The following is a 24,488-nucleotide window of genomic DNA, read 5'->3' on the forward strand; positions in this document are numbered from 1 at the left end:
GGAATGGGGAGAAAGTGTGGGTAGGAAAGAGCAGAGAGAAATAAGGGACCCTTGGAGCAGGCGCTGTGTGGAGGTCGGGAAGAGGAAGGAAAGTCGGAGAAGGAGCTACAGGACATGTCAAGGGGCTCAGAAACTAGAAGAGGAGAGTGTTTCAAACAGGAGGGAATGGCCGGTAGTGGCAGACCCCAAGTGTCTTCCTTCACAAGGTAAAGAATTTGAGTCCTTTCTCTGGGTCCTTGTCATTTCTGCATCCAGCCCTGGCCCTGTGATAATTAAGTCTCCTCTCCCTCTCTCCAGTTTTCTCCCTTGGGGTGCTTATTTTTACTTTTGAAGTTAAGTCAGATCCTGCAAGACACTTTTCCAATACATTGTGACCTGAGTCAATTCTGATTTTCACCTGCCTGTCACAATGAGTGAGCTCCCCAATTCTCCTGATTGGAACATTTCTCTGTTTTCATTTTTTTTTTTTTTTAATGAAGACAGAAAGAACATCTTATGTGGCTTGCTAGTCAAGCAGTGCTGTTAGCATTTGGTTGCCTTGTAAGGGTTTTTTTTGGCTTCTTGTTAAACTTTTTCCCTGGGCTTCCCGAGATATGTTGGTGAACATTATTCAGGATTCCTGTGGCCTTTTCCTTCTTTCCATTCTTAGCTCATTCTTGTATTTTCCTCGTTCCTCTGTCAAAGCCCGAGGTATCTTATTATGGATTTCTTTTCTCTTACATTGTTGGAGTTAATTTTGTGTTAACAACAGCTAACATTTGTACAGCGCTTTACAATTTACAAAGCATGTCACATATGTTTTCTTATTTTATCTTCACAGCAATTCTGTGAAGCCGTTTAGGTACAGTTGTCCTCATTTTACAAACCAAGCCTCTGAAAACTTGGCTGGTAATAAACAGGATTCAGGGTGACTTAATGTCTTTGACTGCTTTCTTTTTTTATAATCATACTGCAAAAAGAAAAAAAAACCCAATCCGTGACCATTTGAGGAAATTTGGAAACTCTAGGAAAGAATAAAGAAGGAAACATACATTACTGGCCAGCCTAGTCTAGAAACTACTACTGACAGCACTCGTGGTATTTCTTTCCAGCCATATTTCTATGAATTGGTAAAGACTATATAATTAGAAACTAACTACATCTTGATGTTGCACTCTGATTTTTTAATTGTAACAGATTGTGAGCATTTTCCCACACCAGTCAACTATTTCAAAATGTATTCTAGAGCTTCCCTGGTGGTGCAGTGGTTGAGAGTCCGCCTGCCGTTGCAGGGGACACGGGTTCGTGCCCCGGTCCGGGAGGATCCCACATGCGGCGGAGCGGCTGGGCCTGTGAGCCATGGCCGCTGAGCCTGTGCATCCGGAGCCTGTGCTCCGCAACAGGAGAGGCCACAGCAGTGAGAGGCCTGCGTACCGCAAAAAAAAAAAAAAAAAAAAAAAAAAATGTATTCTAGCCTATGGCTATACCATAATTTATGTAACAATTCCCCTCTTCAAGGACCTGGAAGTTGTTTCCATTTTTGGCGCATACAAAAAACGTTAAATGGACAACTTTATACCATAAACACCTGTCTGAGGCTCTGTTCTAAGCATGAGGGTGGAACGGCTGGGCTAAAGAGCATATTGTTCAACTGCATTCCACAGATGCACCAGCTTTTATTCCAACAAGAAGTATGCATTTGTGTCTATCTTACCACACCCTTGCTAACATTGAATATTATATTTCAAACTCATAGTTAATATTATGGATGAGAACCAAAATCTCACGGCTTTGTTTTACATTTCTCTGATTGCTTATGAGACAGAACTTTTTCCCTTTTGATGCTTGGAAGAAGTTAAACTCTTTCTGGCTCTTAAATCTTAGCTGTGCTGAATCCTCACAGATGCAGTGACAAAGAACATCCAGTAAAAGCCCCCCAACATCTCAAATGCTGTCGACAGGAGCAAGGAAGATCCCCAGTGGGAGGACTGGGCGAGGTGGGAAGGATGTGATAGAGCGGGAGCCAATATGCGTCTCTCACGATTCTCTTCCTTAGGAAGATGCGGGGAGTGTGAGAAGGCCACTTCATTCTAACTATATTTATTGCACTGATTTCTGCTGCTTTGATGAGGAAAACTTCCAACAGGAGATGCAAATTGCCTCGGGACCTACAAATCCTGCTAGCACAGCCCTGGCATTCTCAGACCAGACCAACCAGTGTGGTGATTTCTTCTCCTATGAATAGGTGTCTTGGAGTTTTGCAGTGGAGTGGGAGGAGTGTCCAGGGCCATGGGGTGGGGTGATCCAGCCTTGTGGTCTTGGCCTTGGCAATCTCCACTAGTGAGGGTCTCAGCTTCCCAATCTATGGTCACAAAGGGCTACCTCTACCAACGTGCTGCTGTGAATCAGACAGCTGGCTCCATCACTAACCTTGAACAAGGTACTTAAGTTCTGTAGCCTCAGTTTCCACATCTGTGAAATAGGGACAAAAGCAGTACTTACCTCATAGAATCACTCTGAAGAGTAAATGAGTTACTCTAGGTAAAGCACCTAGAACAGCAACTGGTTCATGGTAAAATGCTATGGAAATGTTGGTTCTAAAAATGTTTCTTTGCCAGACTGGAAGATTTCTCAGGGCAGGATCTCGACTACCTGGTATAACATCATGACTGCGGTGCCTACCTCTGTGCCTGGTCTGTAACAGAGCTTTAACATATATTTATCAAGTAAATGTTGAGTGAATGAGAGTGCTTTGCAAACTGATAACTGCAACCCAGGAGTCTGGCAGAATTATTATCTATTACTAGTTGTCATCTCTCAGTTTCTTTCGGGGAGTCTCCTGTAGCTCAGAAACGGGAGGGTACAGAACACCTTGGGTCTGGTTCATTGATCTGATGCTTTCTGTCAAGATGTTTAGGGTCTTGGGACCATCCACTAGTAGTCACTGGGCAAGGTCTTGAACACATAGATCAGTTGAGAGAGAAGAGGCCGTGGCAGAGTATTGTAGACTAAGTGCATACTTTTGGTCAGAAAACTCCTTGTTTAACCAAAGCAGGCATTTGAACACAAAATCTCCTAAGGGCCGGAGAGGTAACATAAAGGGTAGTGCTGGGGGAGGGGTTGTATTTTTGCTGACCCTTATTTGGCCTGTATTGTTTTGAAACACACATAGCCTATTAAACCCCTGCAATTATCCTTCTCTTCCACCAAGAACTGCACTCACTCATATGATCTCATACTGTGCTGTCCTGTGGTCCAGGCTTGGTGTTCCTGGTGCTGATACAGACACCGACACAGAAACACGTGTCCTCACTGTTGGAAGAACAAAGGCAACACCTGACGCCTGGCTCCCAGCCTCGCAGGGTTGGCACCCTGGAGAGTATGGCAGCTCCAGCCAACTGACGCCAGCGGATACTGCACAGAACCGTGGGACCAACACGGCAGGAGCTTCCGATTTTTCCAGAGAAGGTAGACATCTGGACTCTTAGATGGAACCTCGTAATGTTCACACAACAAATGGAAAACGTGTTGTAAGCGCTCTGCAAGTCAAACAAAATACCTCTGTGTCCCCATTCGGTCTGCAGCCTCTACTATCTGATTCTGCCAGAAGGTAGGGAGGTAGTTCAAGTTCAGATGAGGCAGCCCAGGGCAGCAGCCATCGGCCCCTGTTTGTAGAATTGTTCTTCTTTAAGCAGTTCCAGGGGCTTTTACCTGTAGCATCTCACACCTGGTTGTGGAAGTAGAATGACAAGAACGAGGGAGCTGAGGCTTGGAGGAATCGGGAGGTGGCTTAAGGTCCAAAGCTACGTATGCAACACAGGGCTGAGACTCACCTCAGGTTTTCTGACAGCAGGCCAGGGGCCTTTTGCTGAGAGTCCCTCAGTATTAGCACCCTGGGTGTCCTTTGTGAAATGAGGGGCTGGTTAGCATTCTGCCCTCCCTCCCCGCCGCCCCCCACCCCCCGGCCCAGGATGTGTGTGTGATCTCGGACAAGTGGCTTCCCTCCGGTCAAATTTTCAATAGGAGCAGCAATAAAACCTACCTTCCCAGGTGGTAGCAAGAATTAGACGATGTAATGTGAGAAAAGGGCTTAACTCAGAACCTGACATGAAGAAAGTGTTCACGCTTTCGTCACCATGCAGCCCCCTTGCCGTACATTGTACGCCGAGTGTACGCACAGACAGACCCCGCACCAGGATGGGTTGGGGGGAAGCCATTCCTGCCCTTAGCAAATATTTACTGAGGGTCTACTGTATACAGGGCCCAGTGCTGAGCATTCAGGAGACAGTGGTGAGCAAATGGGGCTGATCTAGGCCCCGTGGGACTTAAATTCCAGCAAGACATGTAACTGTTAATGAAATATCCACATGGAAAAGATACCCTGATGATGGGTGACAAGGTTTGTGAAGGAAAATCTGGGGTGTTTATAAAAGAGAGTATATATATACTACTCCTTGATGTAGATATAAAAGGACCCCTCCTTTATACAAATAAAATATGATACTTAAAATATATATAAAAATATATATAAAATTCTGGGGAAGTGATGCCTAAGTTAAGACCTGAGGGATACAGCAGGACACGGAGGACCAGAGCTGCATTCTGGCCATGTGAAGCTTGAGAGAGACGTGGTCAGCCAACCAGGCCTCTGGCTCTGTGATAACAGAGCTCAGCAGAGAGGCTCTCGCTACAGATGGAAATGTGGGAACTGTCCTCACACAGGTGGGACTTAACCCATGGGATTGGATGAGCTCACCCACGGAATGAAGAGCTACAAGAAAGCGGCTCAGACACAAGAAATGAGAGACCTGGTCCCTCCCACTGTGGGGAGCTTGGAGTGCATTTGGATGGAGAGTGAGTTCCCACACTTGGAAAATGGCCAGAGGCAGGCAGCAAGTAACCTGAACTAGAAAGTGAAAAGGGAGTTGGAATCCAGTAAGGTGAGGAAGATGGAGAAGGGCATGTTCTGTCAGCTGGGGTTAATCAGGAGGAGGGGAGGCTGGGGCCAGGCTAACGATGCAGCACGTACCCAAGATTTCCTGTTGCCCCAGCAACAGCATCCGAAGGCTTTCTGGCACCGAAAAGGACAGATGGTGATAAAGGAGTCAGCACCAGAGGCAGAGGACTGTGTGAGAGCCGAGTGCTCTCAGGTGTGTGTGTGTGTGTGTCTGTGCGTGTGTACATGCACAACTCATCTATTTAAAACAAACAAGTTTTTAAGAGCTCTCTTTGAACCTTCTTTTTAAAAAAATTTATTTATTTATTTTTGGCTGCATTGGGTCTCCGTTGCTGCACACGGGCTTTCTCTAGTTGTGGCGAGCGGGGGCTACTCTTCGTTGCAGTGCCTGGGCTTCTCATTGCGGTGGCTTCTCTTGTTGCGGAGCACAGGCTCTAGGCGCATGGACTTCAGTAGTTGTGGCACACAGGCTCAGTAGTTGTGGTACACCGGCTTAGTTGCTCCACGGCATGTGGGATCTTCCCGGACCAGGGCTCAAACCTGTATCCCCTGCATTGGAAGGTGGATTTTTAACCACTGCGCCACCAGGGAAGCCCCACTTTGAAACTTCTGATGTCCAAACGGCCTGTGCTGTGTGTTAATGCTGTGCAACTTCAAAGTGTCCTTAATTTGAAAATGTTACTATCTCCTGCCGGTGCTGTTTTGGTTAGATACATTTCACCTGCATTTGGGGTAGACAGTGACCGTGCACACTGGCTCTCCCTTCTCACACGCCCAGTCCACTTCTCTGGGTTTTTCAGGTACCATGGGAGCTCGCTCAGCCTGGGTACAGAGTGACCCGGCGGGGCTGGAGGTGAAAGCCCCCGGGAGTGACTGAATGCGTATTTTTCTGCCTTCCTGTTCAGCACTGGGCGGCATAATTCTCTACAGCGTCTCCTGGTGGGTATGAGCTATGAGCGCAGGTACCTGCAGCAGTAACCCCCTCGTTAGCAGCCCCTGCCCCCAGCCACGGTGGGTTTTCTTCCCCTCCTCATCTCATTTCCCCTCTGCCTCACTTGGTGTCTTGGAATCACCTCTCAAATAGACCTCCAGCACCCACGATCTGGTCTCTGGGTCTGCTTTCAGGAAACCAAAACCAAAGTAGGCAGGGTGGGATAGAGGCATTTCCAATACTATAGAAAAAGTAGGTAACCCAGAGATTTTCCTGTGGTCCTGACTCTCCAGCAATCTGCTGGCACCATTGCCCTTGATCCCTGGTGGGGAGGTAGAGTTGGGGGTGGGGCAGGGAGCAGCAGAATGCAGGGAAAAGGCAAAAGTCCGGGTGTCAAGGGTCCTGGGCTCTGTCTCAGATCTGCTACTAACATGCTGTGTGCCCTTGGCAAAGTCCCTTTCCCTCTCTGGACCTTAGTCTGGTCACTGGCCCAAAGAAATGGTTGGGCTGAAGCTTCCTTCTTGCTCTGGGACTCCAGACTCATGGTTTGCTTTTCTTCATTTCTCTCCCCCTCATTCATTTTAATCATCTGCATTTGCCTCCCTGTCTCTCTCTCTCTAAGTCCGCATGCTGGGCCAGTTTTGGGGGGCTGGCTGGTAAGATACCCAGCTTTAGCTGTCCCTGGTAATGAGAGGTGAGGCTTAATCCATGCAGCATTCATTGGGAACCTGGAGAAAGCCGTTTTCTCTACATCTGAAGTGTCATTATTGTTAATAATGATGACATCAATCTACCTCATCAGACCCCCAAGTGCTTAACTAAGAAAAATGCTTATGTCACTATTAGTAAATATAAAGTGTGCCCACTCAATCAGAATGACACTCCCCAGACAGCGAGTTCGTTCCCTTCCCCACACCCTGACTGCTCGTTTGCAATCCTGCCCTTCTTCACTGCTTATTTTTTATTGATGTTTCAGCACTTTGACAAATACATTTTTCCGTGAAGAGAAACATAATTAACTTAAGTCATTTATATTAATCACAAGGTGGGGGGGAATCATGCAAAACAGGGGTAATTTCGTATTGAACAAGCCACGTTATCTAATAAATATAGATGATGCTGATTTATGTGTTATCCAAAAAGCATCAGCGAGAAAGAAAACCATCACCAAACCCCACCCCATCCCCCCAAAAACGCTGAAAAAAAATCCTTCAGTGATGCTTCCTGGTTTGGTGGCATCCTGCCCACAGATTGAAAAATAAAATGACTCTTCAAGTTTTTACGGAGCTTGAACAGCAAGAGAAATTCTCTCCCAGCTCGGGTGTCCTCTGCATGAATCCCAGGGAAACTGTAACTACTTATTTCTGCAAACATTGTGCTGATGGGCCCGGGTCTACACAGGCGGGATGGTGGGGACTCTTTCCCCACAGCTTTGGGACAGGTCCTGTGGTCCGTCATTGCAGGGTGTGGTCAGCAGGGACCTGGCCACGTAGCTCAGATTCCCCAGCTGCGTCAACCCATGGAGGTGGCTCATCTGATGGCAAAGTTGCAGTTGGAACAATTTCCCACCGTGAATAAGAGTGTAATGCTTCTCATTTATGTCAAGCAGTTGCCTGGGGCTCAATAGATACCAAGTAGAACTGTGAGTAGGAGGAGATAAGGAAGCATCACAGGTGTGTCACTAAATCACAGAAAGTTCCAGCCGGAAGTCCATACCCAGCGTGATACCCACCACCCTCATTTTCCCATTGAGGAAACTGAAAACCGGGGAATAACAACAGTTGGCATTTGTTGAGCGCTCACTCTGTATCAGGCTTTGTTCTCAGTATTTTGGGGGTTATAATCCTTGCAATCATTTTCATGAGATAGGTGCTATCATTGTCCCCATTTTACAGATGAGGAAACTAAGGCTCAGAGAAAGGAAGGTGCTTCTGCAAGGCCCCACAGCAAGGGATGGTCTGAACCAGACCCCAGATTGTGGTCTTTCTAAACGTCATCCAGAAGGAGAAGGAAGCTGGTCATCCTGTGTGTATGAAATTCCCATGGGGAGATGTAGACCAAGACTCTGCAAAGTTGTTTAGAGCTCTCTTCTGTTTCTCTTCTTTTTGTTTTATGTGGTCTGTTCCCTTTTGCCGTCACTAGCCATAAATATCCCTACAAAATCTCAGGGGACTGTGAGCTTGCCTCAGGGACACAGAGGTGACAGTTTAAAGAGCTGTAAGATGGTATTGCAGGGGGGAATCGGGGTTGAAGTTATGGGGCGGCAGTAGCAAGAGTGTGGAGGCAGAGGAACCAGGGCCTGGGGTTCCCAGAAGAAGAGAGGGGCCGGCCTCAAAGCTGCTCTGGCTCCACAAGGCCCTGCAGGGGCAGCAGCAGCAGCAGCTGCTTATTTTGCAGGTGGAAACCTGAGACAGGATGGTAGTTCCTGACTGCTCAGCAGGTTAGCGGTGAGCCTGGCGGGGCAGCTGGATCCTTTGTCTCTTCTTCCTGTTGTCTGTCCTGGGCCCACAGTGAGTTCCCCTCCACCTTAGACCCTCAAATAGAAGTCCCGAGGGGCAGGGGATGGTGGAGCCAGACTATCTGGATTCATATCCTGCCTCTGCCATTTGCTGTGTGACCTTGGAGGAGTCTCCTAACCTTGCTGGTCTCAGTGTCCTATACCTGCACTAGGGGATGGCTGAGGACAAATGTTCAGATTTAGGACAGTGCAGCATATATGAGTGCAGGCTACTATCATAATTATTATGAAAAGGACCAAAATCTCATGAGCATCCTCCTCCTTCTCTACGACCCCACACAAGTCCTAAGTGCGTGTCAGGTCTGACAGGCGTGTGCGTGCGGTGCGGGAGGATCAGGGAGAGAGCAGGGAGGGCCCGGAAGGGTTTCTGGCTCGGAGCAGAGAGGGGAGGCAGGCTCTGAACCTCCTCGCCCAACCGCCGACCAGGCTGCAATTTGTCGCTGGCCTGGTCTGCGGCTCCCTGCACAGGCGGACTGAACGGGTGCCGGGACCCCATCCATCCTCGGCTTCCTGGACAGCGGCACCAGGGAGCACATCTGTCCCTGTCTCTGGTGGCATGGATGACTGGCTTGTCATCTCTGACAAATGTCTGTGCCAGCGAGTTCTGTGCGGCTGTGTGTACTTACAGATGCCGAAAACTCACAAACACAGACCGGAAGCTCCACACACCAGAGAAAACAAATGAGGACCAGGGCCGGGATTGATTGGAGGGGTGGGGGAGGGGAGGCCTCAACCAGACGACCTGGGCTCTGCCTCACTCTTCCTGAAACTCTGGGCAAACCATTTCCTCTCCCTGTGCCTGGGTTCCACACCCCCTCCCCTGCCCCCCATGAAGGGGGCATAAAGGTCCCTGTCCCGCCCTCAGTGGTCTTGTAGGAATCAGTCATAATTTTCATCACACGGTTAGCAATTAACCCTTATCAAGAAACTGCTTCGGGTCTGGTATTTCATGCATGCATATACTAGCTCGCCAAATTCCCCAGAGGAGCCCATTTTATAGATGAGGAAACGGAGATGCAGAAAAGCAACTTATCTGATTATCCAGGAAGGGATTTCTCTCTACTGCCTGGGTCTGGCAAACACAGGTGGGAAGAGCAGAGACTGAGGCCAGCCTCCTCCCGTCCAGACACAAGCTTTGGGGACCCTTCTGTCTATCCAGGCACCTGAGACCAGCACGTTCCCAGCCCAGGACCTTGTCTCCTTGCTGGCTGCTAGAAGCCTCCATATTCTGGTCTGGAATGTTAATATTCCACCAGGGTTATTAAGAGGAGAAAATGAAATAGTGCTCACGGCAGGGCCCACCTTAATGAGCCACGCATCACATTTAAAGCATCTGATTCTCCATAGGACTCAGGGTTTGGCTTTCTTGTGTTTCTCCCCCTTCCCGCCTCATCACCTGACACTTCTTTCTCCACTTCGCTCATTCATGTTTCAATACCGATAAATACGTTGATAAAGCCTGTTGCCCAGAGATCACCAGGATCCCTCACAGAGTCAAATAAAGTTTGGTTTCTGAACTTGCTGACACGAGGTAGAGCGTGGGCCATGGGCAACCGCGGAGCAGCCTCAGGAAGAGGCCGTTGTAGGGTTTGTTTTGCATGATTTTAGAGAGGGTTGAGGAAACAAGGGTTGTCCTTGAGTGGGTGCTGTCAGGAAGTAGGAGCATTTTGCCAGTTGGATATCATCGTCATTCTTATCTAGGAGACAACAGGAATAAAGCAAGGCCAGAGCTGTCAGTGGTAAAGAAAGAGGAGTCATCTTGGTCCGCTGAAAGGAAAGGATATCCGCGCATCCTTTGCATAACATGCTTGTGTTTATCACGGTCACAGAGAGGCCTTGTCTGATGCTGATAGTGTGTGAAGTTGTTTATTTCAACAAGAACAACTAGGGGGCTTCCCTGGTGGCGCAGTGGTTGAGAGTCCGCCTGCCGATGCAGGGGACATGGATTCGTGCCCCGGTCCGGGAAGATCCCACATGCCGCGGAGCGGCTGGGCCCGTGAGCCGTGGCCGCTGAGCCTGCGTGTCTGGAGCCTGTGCTCCGCAACGGGAGAGGCCACAACAGTGAGAGGCCCGCGTACCACAAAAAATAAAATAAAATAAAGAACAACTAGGGCCCAGGGCCAACCTAGTAGTGGCCAAGCCAGGTGTCTAAACTATTTTTCTTTTTCATTCTCAATATACAATCATAGGTAGTAACCTCTAGAGAACTCAAGTGCCCCCCGACCCAAGGGTGATTTGTTTGTATATTCTATATTGTGTCTATTCCCAGCTTTTTCCAGGAAATGTTACCCCTAGTCATTCCCCAAGGAGGGTTCAACAGACCTGCTTCCCTTGTTTTAGGAGAACCAGCAGGCTGGGCCATTGCATAGAGAAATGTAGACCAAGCACCCAGCCATTGTTCCTGGAGAAAATGCTGATGTCACCCAAGTTAGGACATCCATTCTTTCAACAGACAGAGGGTGTGTTCTGTCTAGTCATGGAATTTTGATGTGTTTCACCAGTCTGTGTCCTTGAGGAATTAGAAAACGTGTTTCTCTAATTACACAGACCTTTGGAGTCCCTGACATAGTGTGGTTTCAGGCTGAATAATCCGGATTGTGGGAGAGGATCTATCAGCTATTGTGATGGCTTTGTCTGGTCTTGGGAGTCAGCCCAGCCCTGTGGGTTCAGGTGTGGGGTTTCCCTTGAAAAATGACATCATCTCAGCTTTCACTGGGTCTGAAGGTTCTGTTGGGAACTCAGGGGAAGGTGGGGTCCAGTGATTCTGATGCAAGGGTGCTCAGCTAGCCCACCATATGGTGCCTACCAAGAGTGGGCAGAAGCCCTGAGCTGAGGGCCAGGCCTGTGAGCACAAGAGTAGCGATCTAGGGCAGCAGCGTAAGTCACCTCCCGCGTTGTCCTTGTTAGGCCACAGGTGTTCAGTGAAGCTTTGCTGGACGCCTCTAATCTGGTTGCAGCAACCGGCTAATTAACGTCTTATCCTCCATCACTCCATGGAACACTGGCCTTCTTGAGCTGTTTCTCCAGGACACATGTGCCCACCCATGGTTGTCACACTGCTGCTCCCTATGCCTAGAATGTCCTTCCTGGCTCTTTTTTCAGCTGTCATTTCTTAGTAACATTTTCCCTGACCGTCCTGTCTGACAGTCTAACTTCCTACCCTTGCTATAATTTTTCTATTTAGCATATATCCCTAACATCATATATTCTTTCCTTATACACCCTGTATGTTGCCTGTCTCTCTTACTAGAATATGAGCTCCCTGAGGGCAGGGAATCTTTGTCTGATATGGTCATGGCTACAATCCCTGGAACCCAGTTAAATGCATTGTGGTGCTCAGTACATACTCATTGAAAGAATGAATGTATTTCTTCTATTTTGATTTTCCTTGGAGTTTATATTTCATCAAACGCTTTCATCATTTATGGATATGATCATATTTTTCCCTTGGATTTGTTAGTGTAATGAATTATGTTAATTGATTTCCTGTTATAAATCTGTGTTACTAGGATAAATCCCACTTGATCATAAGGACATTTTGCCAGATTTCATTTACTAGTGTTTTATTTCAAATTTTTACGTTTCTATTCAGAAGAATAATCGGTCTAGAGTTTCCTTTTTCTAAGCACTCTGCATCAGGTTTTCGTACTAAGGCAAAGTGGGCTTCATAAAGTGAATTGCAGCGCTTTATCTTTTCCTATGATCTGGAAGAGTTTAAATAACATTGGAATTATTTGTTCTTTAAAGGTTACATAGAACTCAGCTGTGAAACCATCTGTTCCGGGTGCCTTTTATAATGGTAGATCTTTAATCACCTTTCTAGTCTCTTCTGTGGTAACTGGCCTTCTCATTTTCTACTTCTCCTTGGGTCAATTTAGGTAATTTGTATTTTTCTAGGTAAATATCCACTTCTAGATTTCCTATTTTGTTTCTGCTGAGTTGATGTAGAATTCCTTTGTAATCTTTTAATCCCGAGTGCATCTAGGTTTATGTCTCCTTTCTCATTCTTAATTCTGCTTGATTTTGTTCTCTTTCTTTCCCTTTAATCAGTCTCCTAACAAATTTGCCTGATCTCAGTACTTTGGAGAAATAGAAAGGCCAGTGCCCCTGCCCGGAACCCATAGGTTCATGGAGAGGGGCGCCTGCAGGATGCTGGCATGGAACAATTCCTGATGGCAGCAGTGGCAGGACGCCAGCAGGTGAAGGAAGGTGGCTGGAGCTGATGGCTGGGTTTTGACTCTCCCACTTGCCGGTTGTGTGACCTTGGCAAAATACTTTGCTTCTCCACATTTCAGTTTCCCTATCTGTGAAGGGATGATGGTAGCAGTCCCTAGCTCACATGGGTGGAGAGGAGGGCTAGATGGGTGTATACGTGCAAAGTGCTGGGCACAATACCTGGCAGAGAGTAAACGTGCAATTAACATCAGCCTTCACTATGGAGGCAACACGGTGGAGGGAACAAGGGAGCACAAGAATTTCCAGAAATCACTGGGAGTTCTATAGAAGAACAGACTTTGGACCCTCATCCTGCAGATATTTGAGAGGAGTAGTGATTCGGGTACTAAGGGGAAGGTGACCTTCCTCTGGGGTCCTAAGCTAGTTAGTTATGGGGCCACAGCAGTGACACATATACTCTTCTCACTAAACTGTTCCTACAGTCCTACAAGGTAGGTATTAGGTGGAACCTAATATGAAAGTGCCAATATTCAACCATTTTTAACCTACAAAAAGGCTCTTTCATAGGGTTCACCCTAAGGTTATTATTATCATCTCCATTTTTCTAATGACCAGGTCAGAGGGGTTAAGCAGCTGTCTGAAGGTCACACAGCCTGTTACAGGTAGAGGTACTTGGGTCAGACCAGGGCCATACAATTCCAAAGCCTATTTTACACCTCGCAGCGTCGTCAGACAAACAAAACCCCCCACAAAACCATGCAAACATAGGCTGCAAATGCAAGTTGAATGGGGTGGCCGATACTGATGGCTGAAAAGTGGTCAGTGTATGAGCACCTGGGAGGCTGATCTGAAGAGGAGGGAAGGAGCGGGGCTCCGATGGAGGGAGCTCCAGGGGTCTAAAAATCCAGTCCCCAAAGCTCTGGGCTGTGTGTGGAGCCACTGCCGTTCTGACATTCTATTTATGGAACTATTTCAGCACGTACCTGACTAAAAAGCAGGTATTTATTTGCAGGAACTGGAAGCTCTTGAAAGGCAGGGATCCTCTCTCATTTATCTTGTAACCACCTTACAAGGAACAGTTTCCTGACAAATGGTCAGCCGTACAAGTTTGAACTGTTTCATAAGGGACTGCTCATTCAGATTGAGTTTTGGGGAGGGAGGGTTGGGTGCTGTTTATCTAGTTTTATCCAATATGGGCAAGAGAAAATGGGGTCCAGTAGTCATATAGGATCTATCCATCCAGAGGTCTGTGAATGACAATACTTAGGGTGGGCTCTTAAACTTGGGACTTTATGAAGATGACAAAATGAGTTGTTGATGTGAATGTCTGTGTTTTCTCAAGGATGCAGGCAGATGTATAGTACACATGCACATAGGATAAACTGACAAGGATACAGAGGGTGTGATGTCAGTCTCCGGGTCCCTACACTAAGGAACGGGGTAATCCTTGACTAGAATGCTAGAATGCTAACTCTGTGGTCTGGCTTGCAGCTCTGTGCTCCAGAACCCTCCTTCCTGAGCCTCAGCTACTGCTTATGCACTTTATTAAAACGCTCCACTAAGAGCCCAGAGAACTGGATCTCAATCTATTTCCGGGGGAGGGTTGCCTCTCCCCAACACACTGCAAAATTCTGACTCTGTTTGGGCATTGCCACGGCCCTGATCTCCAATCTGAGAGGCCCCAAGGGTGCCTTCTCTCTGTTGGGACCAGTGAGACTCTGTTCTGCTCTGTTTTCTAGCTCTTCTTACAGGAATGAGAAGAATCATTCATCTCAGTCCTGTTTTCTGGAATGAAGACGGTTCTCGGAGTCTGAACTAAGGATGGAGAGCCCAGGCAGTACCTGTGGAACCCACCGTGGTGCCCACTCACCCTGGTACTCTGGTTTCAGCTCACACCTACAGCTTCCTATTGCAAACACTGCTGCTCTCTGCTTCAGGGAATTCTCTGGCTGCTGGAGAGTAGGTGACTCAGGTAGGGGACAGACCAGAAGTGTTGGGGAGTTAAAGTCTATGGGAAGAGCTCTCAACCAATAACAAATGAGAGTTAGAGGATAAATAGCCCAGTTCCTTGCCTCTCAGGTGGGACAGACCTGTGACATGTTCTATGCAGTGTCCTGGAGGGTACCCATTGGAACCGAGTTCACTAAGACACTCCGTCCCTGTCTTACCTCCCCACTCTCCTGCTGCTGCTTCCTGGGCTCGCTTCCCAAATAAACTACTTCCAGCCACATCCTTATCTCAGTGTCTGCTTCTGGGGAATCCCACTAAGACCTCCCTTAAAATATTCTTCCCTCTCAACCCAGCGGCCCTTGTGTACCTGCTGATGGATCGGGTGATGCTTTGCAAATACCAGCAGGCAGCTTTCCTCCTTAGCTCGTCTCTCCTCTCTGTAGCTCGGGCCTTTGGGATTTGTGGATCTAGAGAATATTAGTCGAATGTGCTCGTCCTGTTGTCTGAGCGAGGCTTAAGCAAACCCGTATCACTCATTGCAAAGCAAGTTCTCCTGTGAGCTCCTGGGGGTCTTTGAGGACGGATGCACCTTGGGGAGGAATTTACCTTCACTTTTTTCTGGACACAGCATGGGCTCAAGTTGAATGTCAGTGCTCTAATGTGCTGCTCTTCCGTGGCTGTGATCCCTCTGTGCAGTTTTGCCCCAAGGACCGCGTGGCGGTTCTTCATCACCAGCCCAGCCTTTCTCAAGTGATAGACTTTTCTTTCTTTCTTTCCTTTTGTTCATTCTTGAAGGAATAAATAGGAAAGTCTTAGCTAAGAGAATTTCTGGTTCGAAAGATGCCAGATAAACTAGCATTTATTAGAATTTTTGAAACCTATTTGAAAGCTTAATACTGTATTCAGTTATGATTCTAAATGATGGAGTTTTCATTTTGGAGCTCGGGGAATAGGCACTTCCCTCAGAAGCAGTGTGGTCTGTGAATTCTTGGGTTCAAGGCCTGGCTCTGCCCCGTGACCTCATCTCTACACTGACTCCTGTATCTGCTACCTCCTGTCCACTGTCACCTGATGTCTAAGGGCACCTTGTGTAACACGCTCAGGCCAAAACCTGCTCTCCCTCAGTCTCCTCCATCACGGTTAGTGGCAGCTCCTTCTTCTAGTAGCTTGAGACAAAACCCTTAGGGTCATTTTGATTCCCCTCTTCCTCTCACACGCCCATCCCATCTTTCAGTAGATACTATTGCCTTAACCCTCCAATCTCTGTCTGATTACATCTCCCACCTCCACTGCTGCATCTCTCTTCTGAGCCATCTTTCTTTGTGGCCTAGATTTTGTGCAGTAGCAAAATCTCTTACACTGGTCCCCCAGTCTCACCCTTGCTACCCTTCTGTCTACTCACAACACAGCAGCCAATGAAAACCCAAGTCAGAGCAGATCTTTCCCTGCCTGGAGCCCTCCAGTGGCTCCCATCCCACTCGAGTAAAGGCCACGTCCTTACAATGGCCTTACGATGGCCTCCAGGCCCCGTCAGAACTGCCCCCAAACCTCTCTGTACCTCTGATTTCAACTACTCCTGTTCCCTTCCCGATTAGCTCTATTCTAGTTATACTGTCCTCCTTGCTTCTCTTCAAACATTCAGCCGTGCCCCTGCCTTAAGGACTTTGCACTCGTGGTCCCCTTTGCCTGGAACATTCTTCCCCCAGAAGAGGCTCCCTCACCTCCTTCAGGTCTCTACTCAAATGTTTTCCTGCTTAAAGTTGTCCTCGCCTCCAAAGCACTCTCTATCCCTCTCTCCTGCTTTGTTTTTCTCTCTGACACTTATTGCCACCTGGCATCCATGTACTTTACTTGGTTATAACTAACTAGAACTGAAGCTCCTTGAGAGCAGGGACCGTTCTTGTTCACTGTTATATCTCCACCATCACGACAAAGCTTGGCAGGTGGTAGGTGTTTGTGGAAGGATAAATACACGTACGATAGGATGTGATTGTGAGGGAGCCATTCAACTTCTCTGGTCCTCAGTATCAGGGAGAAGCCACACTGAGTGATTTCCAAGGTCCTGTTCCTGCCCTTGATCTCTGGCATCATGAAGAGGTCCCTCTGAGAAGCTGTTCTAAGACCTGGGACATCCCCAGCCTTTGTCAGCCATGAAAGGATGGAGCTTCTGGCTTTCTCAGCTGAGGGATCACTTACTGGGAAGAAAATGTGGCCAGGGTCAGAGCTGTATTTGCCCTGATCATCTGTTGGAACGGACAGAAGCTGGGATTCCTACAATCCAATAGGCACCCCTGAAGTCTGTGCCCACTGGCCTCTATCTACTTTGCTCTAACCCTGGAGTTGAAGTTTTAAGTGCCTATAATAGCTTTCTTTGTGCCCCAGGAAGGCGCGTGCACGCACGTGTGTGTGTGTGTGTGTGTGTGTGTGTGTGTGTGTGTGTAAGGACCCACTAACCTAATGAGTAAGGACCCGGGAGTGGGAGTCAATGTAACAATGGCAGCAAGAAAGCAAAATGCAACCGCAATCCCCCAGCCTTCTCCCAGACCTGTGGCTTCCAGCCATTTCAGGTGTCCTGACCCCTCTTCCCACAGCCGGGGGTCTGTGCCCCTCACCTGCCTCCTCCGCTGGGTGGCCCCTCTTTCTGTGACTCTGACACCGGGGCAGCTGTGCCACCTGTGTCCATCCCAAGTCCATGTCCTACCCTCCCATGTGCACCCCTTTCTCTTGGACACAGTCGCGGGGGCTGCCTGGGGGTCTGAATGGAGGCTGAACTTGCCAGTTGAGGGGCTGAACTGAGAGTGAAGTAGTTTGTTTAGGACAGGAAGTGTCTCCCCATTATAGTAGGGCATGTCTGGGGACGAGGTGGGTCTGGCCTCCTCTCCCCTTGTTCTGGCTGAACTGGCTGAGTGATAACTGCCGAGCCCTTACTGGCCATCCACCCCTAATCCGTCATCCACACAGCAGCCGGAATGGCGTTTCCAAATAATACTCTGGGATGGTTAATTTTACGCGTCAACTTGACAGGGCCAAGGAAGGGATGCCCAGATGGCTGGTGAAATGTTATTTCTGGGTGTGTCTCTGAGGGCGTTTCTGGAAGAGATTAGCATTTGCAATGGGGAATGAGTAAAGCAGATGACTCTTCCCACTGGGTGGGCACTGTCCAACAAATACATCCGGGGCCTGAATAGAACGAAAAGGTGGAGGAAGGTTGAATTGTCTCTGGCTGACTGCTGAGCTGGGACATCCATCTTCTCCTGCCCTTCATGCCCTTGTTCTCGGGGCTTCAGACTCAGCCTGGAGTCTCTACCATGGGCTCCCTGGCTCTCAGGCCTTCAAACTATACCACCGGCTTTCCTTCCTGGGTCTCCAGCTTGCAGACGGCAGATCGTGGGACTTCTGTAATCATGTGAGTCAATTCCTTATAATGAGTCACGTTCTATATATATATATATATATATATATATATATATATATATATAAATATATAATATATATGTAATTGGTTCTGTTTCTGTGGAAAACCCTGACTACTAAAAAGTCAGTAATGTCGCTGTCCTGCTTGAAACTCCTCCCTTGTTCCCCATGGCTCTTAAAACAAAAACCCAATTTCTGTAGCATCAGTTTGGCACACAAGGCCTTTCATGAGCCGGGCCTTGGCTGCCTCCCAGCCTCTCCATCCTCCTGTCCCTTGTGGGGCAGCATCAGGCCTCCCTCCTCTTCTCCTCTGTGCCGCCCTGAGGCACCTGTTAGCCTCTCCCAGCACGATTCACGATTCACGCTACATTGTAATCACCCTCTGGACCATGAGCTCCTCAAAGGCAGGGGTTGGGCTACATATATTTTGAACCTTTGACACTTGGCACTGTGAGTAGAGCTCAGTGTGTGTGTGTGTGTGTGTGTGTATTCGCGTACGTGCACGCACGTGTCTATAAAATGAATGGAGAAACCCATCCTCTCAGGGTCCAAGATGTGAACCTACTTTCCCTCTCTCCATTTTCGGCCTGCTATGGGTGGAAGTGGCCAGGGTGGACCCTCCAGTCCCCTCTCCAGCTTCCACCTGAGAGCTGCAGGCTGCCTGCTTCTTCTTACCTCTCTGTACAAAGCCACTGCAAAACCCGCTCTATCTTCCTCCTCCTGACTCACCCATCCTCAGAGAGCTGGTGGCTCCTCTCCCTTCCTTCCCAAGCCCCACCCCACCCAAAGAGTTGCATGGCCTCTCTTCTGCACGGCTCTGTAGCAGGTGCAGTTGGTGTTCTGTCACCTACTGGCTCTGTAACCTTGGGCAAGTCACTTAAGCTCTCTGAGTCTCAGCCTCAGGGAGACCACTCAGGGCCCCCAGGCTGGGCACTGCACAACTACAGACTATGCAGCCTGTCCCATGGCACTCTTGGATTGAGCAATGCAGTGACCTGCCTCAGGTTCCTCCCATGAAGGTGGTAATACTACTGGGTGGATGACTATAATATAACATGTGTAAAATTCCTAGAACATACAGTTAGAACTGGGCACTTAATAAGCACTTAAGTGGCAATCTTTAGAGTTGTTTTATTATCATCACTATTATTATTATTGCGTAAAGAGTGCTATCCTCCTTCTCCTCTGACCCACAGGGTGTGGTTGTAGGGTTGGTGGGAAGTTGAGTGTTTCAGAGCCGAGTGATGACTCTGGGGGGGTCACAGCAGTATGGACTGTTTTGTCTCAAGGAAGGTGTCTCTATTGCCCATCCGTGACCCAGGAACCGAGCCTGCTGCCATGATGGCCTGGGCTGAAATGAAACACCTCCACAGACACACACTCAGAGAAGAACCATCTGCTCTTTACTCAGGGGATCCAATGATGAATGCAAACACACAGGGGAAACTGGGTGTTGGCCCCATGATCTAGTGGACTTATCTGCCTGCACCATGCGGGGGGAGCCTTGCTGCCCATTCTTTTGGGACAGCCCATGATGAACATTCCCTAGGTTTTCTGAGTGCCCCATAAATACACCCCCTTCTTTCCTCATGCAACCACTCTTCCCCAGGGTCAACCTCCCAGGTTTTAGGGGCCTCTACCCTACTAAGAAGAAGTTCCCTTTTCTGATGAGTCTGCACTTCTGTGACCTCAAAGTGAGTGCCTTTTAAAATTTTGTGCCCTAGATGCCTCACCCTATTTCTGACCTCACTTCTGGCTGGCATATATTCACCAACTGTCTTGATTTGTGAATCAAAGTTGTTCCTTCACTTCTTGACATTTTTTAGGCAACAGTTGGTTTCTCCCCAGCCAAGGAAAGTGGGGAGAGCATTGAGCCCCAAAGAAAAAGTGTGTCTCTGTCGGTTTGGGCTGCTGTAACAAATACACTGTAGACTGGGTGGCTTAAACAACAGGTACTGGAGGCTGGAAGGTTCAAGATCAAGGTGCCAGTAAATCTGGTGTCTAGTGGGGACTCTCTTCTTGGTTTCAGATGGTTCTCTTCTAAATGTATCCTCACACGGCAGAGAGCAGAGCGGAGAGAAGAGAAGCAAGCTCTTTTGCCTCTTCTCCTGAGGGCACAAATTCCATTCAGTAGGGCTCCACCCTCATGACCTAATTACCTCCCAAAGGCCTCACCTCCTAAAACCATCACATTAGGGTTAAGATTTCAACATATGAGTTCTGGGGGGACACAAACACTTGGTCCATGGCAGACAGGAAGGAAACCCTTCTGGCTATCCTTCGTATTGTGCTATAGTTGGAATTTTTTTCTTGTCCTCAAGTGTCTAAATACACGTAGACCATCTTGCACCACAAGGGCTGATTTCTCTGCCAAAAACCATGATCAGGTCTACGTGGGAGATTCACATTCCCCCTGCTGCCATTACTCTGACTTTATTGTGCTTAAAATTGAATGTGTGTCAGAATCATCTGGAGGGCTTGTTAAAACATAAATCGCTGGGCTCTGAATTTCTGAGTCTGTAGGTCTGAGATGGGGCCTAACATTTGCATCTTACACTTTCTAGGTGATGCTGATGCTGCTGGTCCGGGAACCACATTTTGAGAACCACTGAGCCCCTCCCCCAGCCACAAAATCCTCTTCTTCAAACTTGGGGTCAGGATTCTCTTGACGGCAAAGCTTGCGTTGGGTTGGGGAGAGGAATGGAGTGGAGAAGGGAAGCTTCCTCACATTCTTATTATAGTTGCACACAAAAAAGTTAGCTCTTTATGAGTCTTATAATGAACAAGGCATCGTGCACAAATATGACTGGGATGAGATTGCTGGGTTCAATAAAGTATGAAAAATACTATATATTATTAGCACAGTGCTTTGTAGTTTATAAAGGGCTTCCACATGCATTTTCTGCTTTAATCCTTAGAGAGACCCTGGGAGGTGAGCAAGGCATATATCATCACCCCATGTTACAGAGGAGGAATCACAAGGGGAATTAACGTTTTTCCTTGCCTGCTGTGTTCCAGACACATTCCATAAAGATGCTCATCTAGACCTCACAACAACCCTCAGAAATTGGTATTATTACCTATCATGTGGATCAGGAAGCTTGGGGCTGAGAAGCTGAATGATTTGTCAAAGGTTGTGCATTTAATTAGCAGCAGAGCCAAAACTAAAATCAATTTCTCCTGACTCCCCATTCAGGACTCAGAAGACACAGTTACACATATTTTGTGTGTGCAGCTGGGGTGAAATTTATAACTATTCAAGCAGTTGTAACTCTTTTTAAGAGAATTTTTTTTGTCCTTTCAGATTCTGTCTTGACTCCTCTCTCTGTGTTCAGTTTTTTCAATCCAGGTTTTCAATCCTTTGTGACACAGAATCAAGGTACTTGGAAGAGAGTGTTGGAACCAGAGGTGAAGCTGAGTTACATTCAGAAGAGGGAGTAAGTGGAGGGGAGGTGGTTGGGGAATGCCTTGTGGGCTAAGTGTTGAAAGTTTTGTGGGTTTGGCAAGTGGGAGACCCCAGAGCAGCTGCCGGGTGGGAACTGGGAGAAGAAAGAGAGTGGGATTTCACAGAGTTTGTCTCTGGATTTGAATTGGATCTCTCTTACTATTCTTAAAGAGATGCAGGGAAAACTGACACAAATGTAAAATTACTTTTGGCTGCTGAACTGTGCTCATTTGTATGTGATGCTGTGCAGAAAATGGGTTACGTGGGACCCCATTTTATATGAAGGCTATGTACGCATGTGTTTTAAAGTGAAGATGTTTGAATGTGAAAGATAAGGTGTAAAAATATGATTCAGTGGCAGAGATACTAAGGCTGGGAAGGAAAGAGATAAGGGGAGAAGGAGAAATAAAAGAGAAAGAAACAAAGAAGAAAAAAAAAGCGGGGGGAGGTATTAGAAAAATGGACAGATAGGGGTAAATATACAGAGAAGTATCTTGAAAATAGAAACCAATTGGCATAAAGTAAGTTTGTCTTCTACTCGTTTCCCAAGGCTCTCTGCTACTGTGTTTCTCAAAATGTGATTAACTATTAGGAATATATTTTCCATTGTTACTCACTACTTATACACATATATAACTGGAAAAAACCTTTTTTTTTTCAGGGACTAATGCTTACCTTACGGTCCCCCATGAGCCACATTTACCAGTATTCATGTCCCTCCCCCAGTGACTGGCTTCAACTAGCAAGACATTAGCAAGGGTGATGCAAGGGGAGGCTTGCTAAGCTCTTGCACAATGGGGCCTGTCCTCTTGGAATTTTGCTCTTGTGATGTACTCCCTTGGAACCCAGAAATCGTACTGTGGCTGCCCAAATTAGCAGTACGGAGAGGCCACTGGTTGGAGCACTGAGGCCCTAGCTGACACCCAATCTGAGCTCCCAGCCAATAGCCAGCCTCAGCTTGCCAACAATGTAAATGACGCATCTTGAAAGTGGGTCCTCCAGCCTCAGTTGAGCCACAACAACTGGTGCCCATGGAGCAGAGAAGAGCTGTCTTCACTGAGCCCTGCCTAAATTCCAGAATTATGAACAAATAAATGTTGCTTCAAGCCCGCCAAGTTTTGGGTTAGGTTTGTTATGCAGCCATAGGTAACATTCTAATTACACACAGTGCACAGTGGTAGTTCCTATTGTATTCAATTCTATCTTATTTGTCAAGATGGTAAATTGATTTCATGACTTACTAATGAGTCATGATCCACAGTTTGAAAAGTGCTGCTCTAATCAATGGCAGATGTGTTTGAGACAATCTGTTTTCCAACCTCTCCCTCTATCCTGCTGCTTTTAGCATCTGTGACATAAAAGAGATGAGAGGTAATCTCAAGATGTCACCCAGTCCAGCGCTGTGTCTCACAAAGGACTGCCCCTAAAGCCATCTGGGTCTCCAGGTAGACAATTCTATTCAGTAGATAATTTCACTCAGGAATTATTTAGCCCTTTTGTATGCCTGGCTCTGAATCCTGCAAGCACAGTTTACAACCAAGCATGGTCTACTGGTACCCAAGATACTAAAGTTTTCACTACAAAGGGAGGATGGATATCACTCCCCCAACCCCTGCCCCATATCCCCATCCTATGCCCTCTATTTCTCAAGACTCTGGGTTAAGATGAAGCAAGCATGTCCTATGTCATTAAAGCTTCTTATAACACAGTCCTGCCACTTACTTGTTTTCCCCCCCAAATACAGCAATCCCTGCATCATATTCCACAGAACAAAAATATCAGGACCACCAGAGGAGCCTGTTAAATGCATATTCCCAGGCCCAACTCAGTGATATGGGCTCAAAAAAGATCCCTGGAGAGTGGTACCTGGAAATATGCATTTTTACGAGGTCCCCAGCCAGTTCTGCTGAACATGGACCTATAGGTTTAACTATTCTAGGGGCTATGGTCTGGATCAGTGCATTTCAGCCTTTCCTGCCTCAAGTCATAGTAAGAAATACGTTCACATTCTGTTCCTACACACACATATGTATCTGTAGAGGAAACAGAAGTTTCATCAGACTCTACCGTTGATGTATGCTGCACTTTGAATTTTCTATACTGTTTTATTGTTTTTCAAAGGCTGATAGTAACTCATTAAACTGATTTTATGATTCACCAGTGGGTCACACTGTACCATTAGTCATAAGCCTGGCCTAAGCAGGCTATGTGTCTATCCAGTAGACATGGCAGATTCTCCAGAGTTTTGCTGTAATAATGACTGTTTGGAGTTGCAAGCCTGGTCTCCATCTTTTTCCAATGTGCCTTCTGATTCTACTGCTACCAGGGCTTATATTCACACAGCACTTACTTAACCACATTCCTCTTTGTCATTGTCGGGTCTCCAGCTCAGCCTAGGCTGGGACTCAGGGTGCAGCTGAATCAGGGCCTGGGGCTCCCTCCAGGGCTCAGTTTGCAAGAACCAGTAACTCTGGGAGCTTTTGGTTGCTGGGAGAAGGACATAGGGCAGGGCTGTGACAGCTAACCTCTGCTTTTTCCCCATGATGGTTGTTCCTGAGTCCTCAGGAAGCAGGAACTGGAGTTCCAAGTCCATGAATGGTATCTACAAAGGGCTGTGTGCACCTCCTGCAAGGGCGGAGCTTCTCCAATGTCCAGCTGCTCTAAAGAAGAGGCACCTCTCAGGACTCCCAGAAACGAATTGGAGAAGATGGTGTTATCCAATAATTTAAGTAACTTTGTCTTGAATTTGTATTTTCATCTTACATCACTTCTTGGGCTGAGAAGTTCCCTAGATTTATTGCCTTCTGTATAAGTAGGGCTTGCTTGTCCCTAACTCTTTCAAGTGCAAAGTGGGCGACTATCACAGGCTACTCCAGGACTAGGCACCTGTCCTTATTCCCTGTCCCATCCTCTCTGGGATGTTTGACCTTCTTCTCAGTTTCATCCTTCAGCCAGATGAGGACCCATCTTCTCTGTCTTCAGACTTCAGCCTTTCTACCCCCTCCATCATTTTTGACATTTGAGACAGCCACTGAAGTCAAAGCAGATTCAAAAACGTGCCATTCATGGTGTCCAAGAAAGGCAAACGGATCCCCAAATGATTGATTTAGTGGTTGCA

This window comes from Delphinus delphis, chromosome 10, assembly GCF_949987515.2.
Source record: "Delphinus delphis chromosome 10, mDelDel1.2, whole genome shotgun sequence".
NCBI classification, from domain to species: domain Eukaryota; kingdom Metazoa; phylum Chordata; class Mammalia; order Artiodactyla; family Delphinidae; genus Delphinus; species Delphinus delphis.